This window comes from Lithobates pipiens, unplaced genomic scaffold (assembly GCF_037356315.1).
Source record: "Lithobates pipiens isolate NorthernLeopardFrog02 unplaced genomic scaffold, aLitPip1_a1.2 Scaffold_25, whole genome shotgun sequence".
Lineage (NCBI taxonomy): Eukaryota > Metazoa > Chordata > Amphibia > Anura > Ranidae > Lithobates > Lithobates pipiens.
Genome location: NW_027507787.1, coordinates 84,556,670 through 84,562,854, shown reverse-complemented (window position 1 = coordinate 84,562,854; position 6,185 = coordinate 84,556,670). Strand labels below are relative to the sequence as shown.

At 38.9% G+C, this 6,185-nt stretch overlaps 1 long non-coding RNA gene across 1 annotated transcript; it reads right to left on the bottom strand.

Annotated features, from left to right (window-relative positions):
- Positions 1–669: 669 nt before the first annotated feature.
- Positions 670–5,951, bottom strand: LOC143929894 (uncharacterized). The gene is made up of 3 exons (XR_013262628.1): positions 5,815–5,951; positions 4,118–4,165; positions 670–918 (listed from the first exon to the last, which is right to left on the bottom strand). It is a non-coding gene; the product is annotated as an uncharacterized LOC143929894 (long non-coding RNA).
- Between the last annotated feature and the right edge of the window lie 234 nt (positions 5,952–6,185).

Below are 6,185 nucleotides of genomic sequence, written 5' to 3'. Positions count from 1 at the left end.
ATTGGGATTCAATTCTGCTCCCAAATATAGGCCCACTAGATGGAGTATCCTTGTTTGTGAAAAAAAACATTTCTTTTTTTGTTGTGAAAAGCTATTTATTGCCTTATGGTAACATTTTTTTGGGAGTCTCCCACCTGGTCATGGGTTAGAAAGGGTTAGGGATAGGTTTAAGTTTGTTAGTTTTAGAATAATTTGTCCCTGGTACTGAGGAAATCATTTGAAATATTTATCTTTGTAATTTTCCTATTAGACACATAGTTCACATACACATGTGATAAACATAAATATTTGGCGCTGGCACCTCCTGGGATTTGTGATCATGTGACCGCTATGATAGGCTGACACAGTGTCACATGACTGGAAAGCTCCTGATTGCAAGTAGAGATGAGCAGCTTTCCATAAGCCGCTGGTAGCTGCTTTTGGCACAGCCCTGTTTACCTTTAGGTATGCATGTAAGCAGCTTCTTGGCGTTAAGGCCCCCTCACCGAGAGGCTGCATTTATGCATGTGGCTGGGGCCAATCAGTTAAAAACCACCAGGATTCCATGAATAAAACCGCAATATTTACCATTTACTTCAGTAGAGTATTGAACATCAGTACTGATAGGTTTGTTATATTTCAATAATTTGGCACCCCATTGCAGTTTGTATAATAAAACAAAGAAATATATTTAGAGCAAGCAATTTAAAGTTTAATTGAGCAGGGTTAATTAACAAGCTGTAACAAGATGCAGGATTTAACCGATTTAAACTCGGATGTGTTGTAAGTATTTTGAAGTAAATTAGTATCTCAGAGTTTGGGCTCAAGCATGATATCTTCATTAATCACAGCAAAAACTTCATTTGCCCTGACAAGGATTACAGGGATCAGGACAGCAGGAGACGGGGACAACACAAGGCTTGCAAGGATTGCATGGATCTGCCAAGAAAGAAATTTTTAATTAGTAATAAATTACTGCTTACAGTAAAATATATTTTCACAATTGACTTCAGGTGATGTTTATTTTATCTAGCAGCCATGTTATAATGTAGATAGCAAATAAAATTTCCAAAATGCCTTAAAGCCATGGTTTCTTTTTCTATGTGTAGATTCATTATTCAGAGAGCAGATTAGGTTTTTAGACAAACTTTTTTTCGATCAGTTTCCGGGAGGGACCATTTTCTTGGAACCAACAATGGGTTGTATATATTTTGTTTTTTCACTTCTGGCAAGTCCCAGTCTACAGCAGCAGATGTGTACTCAACGCCTATGTACATGTCTAGATTTCTCTTGTTCAACTTATAGGCTGAATGAGATAAAATCATTAGATTCCTCCATTCGCGCTGTTTAGTGTGGATGGAGGAGTCTGCATTACTGCATTGTAATCAATAAGCCAGAGCATCCCAGCTGCTTGAATACCTGAACAGTGATTACATCTGATAGAATGCACTCACTGTTCAGCCAACAATTTCCCACCTTTCAATTTTTCCTTTAATTCTCTTAAACCTTTCTATTGTCAAGCTTGAAAACGCCAACAGGGTCACCCACAGCTCAAATGTCATCTTATTCAGCAAGAAGTGACTGACATTTGAGTGGTGTTTGTCCAGCTTTAGTTCTCATTGGGCTTTTCATTGAAGCCAGCAGCCAGTTTATAACACTGGAAATGGTCACTAAAATAAAAAAGCATAGATTCAAATAATATTTTTTCTTTAATAAATGTATTTAATTTGTCCCAAACCTACTTGGGTGTAAAGAGGAGAATGGTTCAATGTAAAGAAATATAAGATGGATAATTACATTTTGTGACCTTGATACATACTGTATTATGATCCGTTTAATGACATCCATGTTTGGTCCTGAGTGGTTTATTAAAGACAAAGTCATTTTCTATGATCAAAGCCACACAAGGTGAGACTGGTGTTCCACAGATCAATCATAAAGCAGCGTACCTTATCTTTATTTTTCTGGCTTAATTGTAACCTTAGTAGTGATACTCCAACTGTGGATTTGTTTAGGAAACCAGTTGTACAGCACATGCTGTAGACTAACTGGTTACAACAATGATAGTCAGCTGCTGATATAGAAGTTATTAGATGAGTCACATATTTATCAGATTCCTGACTTTTACATGCTGATTTTGTTAGAATATATCAGGCCTGTAGTTCACAAAACACCCCTTTGTTTTTAATTGCCTTTAAATCCCGATGTTTATCAATTCTGTAGCATATTTCCTTTATCCACTTGCCTACTGGGCACTTTTACCCTCTTCCTGCACCCAGCCAATTTTCAGCTTTCAGCTCCCTCTCACTTTGAATAACAATTGCACGATACCCATATGATATTTGTATCATTTTATCACACAAATTTAGCTTTCTTTTGGTGGTATTTAATCACCTCTGGGTTTTTTTATTTTTTGCTAAATCAACGGAAAAAACATTTATTGAAAAGAAAAATTGTTCATCGTTTGTTATAAAATTTAGCAAACAGGTAATTTTTCTCCTTCACTGATCTGCACTGATGAAGCTGCACTAATGGGCACTGATAGAGTGCACTGATGGACACTGATAGATGGCAATGGTGGGCACTGATTAGGAGGCATCAATGAGGCTGCACTGATAGGCAGCACTGATGGGCACTGATAGGCGGCACTGAAGGGCACTGATAGGCAGCACTGATAGGTGGCACTGATAGACACTGGTAGGTGTCAATGATAGGCAGCACTGATGGGTGACACTGATGCCACTGATTAGCAGCATTGATGGGCACTGATAGGTGGCAATGATGGGCACTGATTGGCAGCATTGGTGGGCAATGATTGGCAGCACTGGTGGGCACCTGTGGGACTGCACTAATGATCAGTGACAATGTCCCTTTAACATAAGCTGGTTATCAGCTTTCTTCTCTCCTCATGCTGTAGAAAGTGGTTAAACAATGTTTTGGCACATTACATTGTGTTTTGTAAGCCATATTTGCAATTCTAGTAACAGTGGTAGTATGCTGGGTTTCTAAAAGGACTAGATTCTACCTTAAAATAGATCTAAAGAAAAACTTTTATTTTTATTTTGGATAGAGTAAGGTAGGATTATAACTCCTGTCAGGTTTTTTTATGCCTTCTGTGTCTGAGAGACTATACCCAGGTACATCTGTGAAAATCATTGTAAGGCACATTTTCAGTGCTTTAGCACTTGTGCAGGATACAAACACTGAGGTCCAAAGCAGGATTTACCTTGCAGCAATTGTTAAATGTTTGTCAGATAAGGTCCAGCAGCGGAAACAGTATGTTACTCCTTTAAAGTCCCAGAGCACTGGAACAAGCAAGGCAAGGTGGTAGGAGCTATTAATTGGGGCAGGGATGATTATTTATTTTTTAGGGGTGCAAACTTGGGTTCCTTTTACAGGTAATTGAGCATAAAAGTCCAAGTTTGCCACAAATTGTTTGCAACAAAAAAATAAACCCTGAGTCCTCAGTGTCACTGAGGACAACACTGTCCTCAACAATTACAATTCACCCATAGACAATTCACAGGGTTGAGGAGTCAGGAAATGTTCCACTTGAATCCTGCCTCATTTCCTTCTCTTCAGCTCCAGCACCCCAACCCCCCTTTCTTAAATATTTCTCTTCTACCTCCTACTGCCTTTGCCTCATAGCATGTGTAAAGTATGGATTGATGGTCTTTTGATGCTGACTTGTCCTACTGAAGTTCTGCTCTCACCGAGCTCTGTGTTGCAGAGTCATGTGTTTCCTCATGCATGTGGTCCCTAACCTGATACTTTTACAATGGCTGATATTCTGTAGGCAGAGGCTGCAAGCGGTGCTGCTGATAGAAAATACATAAAAAAAATCCACACTTCAGAGCTCTGCGGACCAACCCCGGGAATAGCAGTGGCCTGTACATGTAGGGCAGTGCCACCAGATGGATTAGGATGGCTTGCAGAACCTCTGCTTCTCAAGTTAGGTCTATTTTACATTTTTAATAAAAGGGGATTGTCCAAATATAAGAGCAGCTATAAAAATAGAGAAGAATAAATATGTGCCACTTTGTTGCACACTATACTGCACAAGCATTTAATCTTGATTTATTTCAAAGAATATATCATAAAGTGATATAAAGGGCAATCACGCCTTTCTCTTTTTTACCTTGTTGACGAACATAGAGGTTGCCATGTTGACCCTGAGGTTTACATGCTGAAAAAACAAACAAACATACTTTAGTAAAAAACTCCAGGCACATATTAACAGTAATGCTATCAATAAAATATTGCAAGTGTGATAAAGTCCACTTTGTAAAGTCAAAGAAAAGTGCACATCTCTGACCCTTAAATGCTCCTCTCATCTGGAGTTATGTGCTGGTTTGGAGTCCATTACTCCTCCACACATATCTCAGTATAATCCAAAAGAAAAGATTTAATAATTTATTATTTAGAAAAGCTTTAATAATTTATTCACAGGCAAAACTTTAATCAATCAATAAGCTTTTACAATTGGTCCTGTTCCAGGTCCACCCCTCGATTATGTTTACACCGGATGGGCTTAACCATAGAGGGTCCTGGGGATGGGACCATGTGCTGAAAGTGATTGGAATTTTTTTTTAAATAACAATTTTTTAAAATAACAGGTTATACTTACCTGCTCTGTGCAAAGGTTTTGCACAGTGCAGCCTCAATCATCCTCTTCTGGGGCCACCCATGCATTGTTTCTGACCCCTCCCCCTTCTGAGTGCCCCCGTAGATAGTTGCTTGCTATGTGGGCACCCTTATGGGCTTGAACCCGAGCTGGAATGTGTGCATCTATTGACACACACAACACGACTTGGCCCAGCCCTGCACTCCCTTCTCACTGGATTTGATTGACAGCAGCAAGAGCCAATGGCTCTCACTGCTATCTCCTTGTCCAATGAAGAGAAAGAGAGCAGCTCTGCTTCTCTTGGTCACAGCGCAGAAACAAGATAAGGCTCAGGTGGGTATTTAGTGAATGGGCTGGGGCAGGAACTGATCATAGAAGGTTTTTTTTTTTACCTTAATGTAGAAAATGTTTTACCTGTGGAGACATTGTCAATGCATTATGTTTCCCTTGATTTATGCCAAGCTGTGTTTTAAAAGTCACTTAAAGTAGACCTTGCACTAAAAAGCAAAGTCCTCATAACACATAACACATCCCCTTCCCACAACAAAAAATAACATGAATGCTCAAAATAAATGTGAAGTAAATGTATCACTTTCAACTGACTTTCTCATTGAAGAGGGCGATTCTCACAAGATTAGAAATCTTTATATAATTAATTTCATGTACTTATATAGCACCATCAATTTTCGTAGTGCTTTACATTGTACATTCACATCAGTCCCTGCCCTCAAGGAGCTTACAGTCTAAGGTCCCTAACTCACATTCATACATAGACATACTAGGGCCAATTTATCTACCAACATGTCTTTAGAGTGTGGGAGGAAACCAGAGTACCCAGAAGAAACCCACGCAGGCTCAAAGAGAACATGCAAACTCCAGGCAGGCAGAGCCATGGTTGGGATTTGAACCAGCGACCTGGTTGCTGCCAGGCAAAAGTCCTAATCACTACACCACCGTGCTGCCTTAATTTTATTGTTCAAAAGATCTCACCAGAAAGCATGTGATGCTAACCTTACCTAGGTGCCACAAGCAGAAGGGAAATGTAAGCTAAGTATGAGTCGCTCTAATAGTAATTTTCAGCTAAAATTTATATAACTGATGCATAAGTGACAACTGATATAAGTACATATTCAGACTTAATAGCAAATTGCAAGAAAAACATTCATTTTACAATAAATGAAGTACATAAAGCCTAGTTCTAAATCACTTACGGTCCTGGCATGGATCTTTGCAGACTGGGGTTATTTGGCAAGGATCTTGGCATTTGATCTTCTGGCTGGCACATTTTTTTGTTCCAGACATATCTGCTTTTAGATATGGTTTTCCCTCTTAGAAGATATAGGAGTTTGAAGATAATTTGTTGTTTGAATAGCTTTCAATGAGGCCTTTATATATACTGTATGTAAGAGGAAATAGAATGAGGGCAGATTCTTCCCCTGGCTGGTCACAACTAATTAAGAAGGCGTTTTAATACATACCATTCACATGTTTATTATTCATGAACTGGTGCTCCTTGCTGATAGGGAAATTGCATATTACATATTTCCTTATTATTATCGAAGTTCACAAATTAATTCTAAGC